Below are 411 nucleotides of genomic sequence, written 5' to 3'. Positions count from 1 at the left end.
TCATATCCTTTGCCCACTTTTTGATAGGGTTGTTTTTTTCTTGTGAATTTGTTTGAGTTCTTTGTAGACTCTGGATATTAGCCCTTTGTCAGATGAGTAGACTGTAAAATTTTTCTCCCATTCTGTAGGTTGCCTGTTCACTCTGATGGTAGTTTCTTTTGCTGTGCAGAAGCTCTTTAGTTTAGTTAGATCTCAATTTGTCTATTTTGGTTTTTGTTGCCATTGCTTTTGGTGTTTTAGACATGAAGTCCTTGCCCATACCTATGTCCTGAATGGTATTGCCTAGGTTTTCTTCTAGGATTTTTATGGTTTTAGGTCTAACATTTAAGTCTTTAATTCATCTTGAATTAATTTTTGTATAAGGTATAAGGAAGGGATCCAGTTTCAGCTTTCTACATATGGCTAGCCAGT

This window comes from Mandrillus leucophaeus, unplaced genomic scaffold, assembly GCF_000951045.1.
Source record: "Mandrillus leucophaeus isolate KB7577 unplaced genomic scaffold, Mleu.le_1.0 Scaffold142, whole genome shotgun sequence".
NCBI classification, from domain to species: domain Eukaryota; kingdom Metazoa; phylum Chordata; class Mammalia; order Primates; family Cercopithecidae; genus Mandrillus; species Mandrillus leucophaeus.
This window is presented reverse-complemented; position numbering follows the sequence as displayed.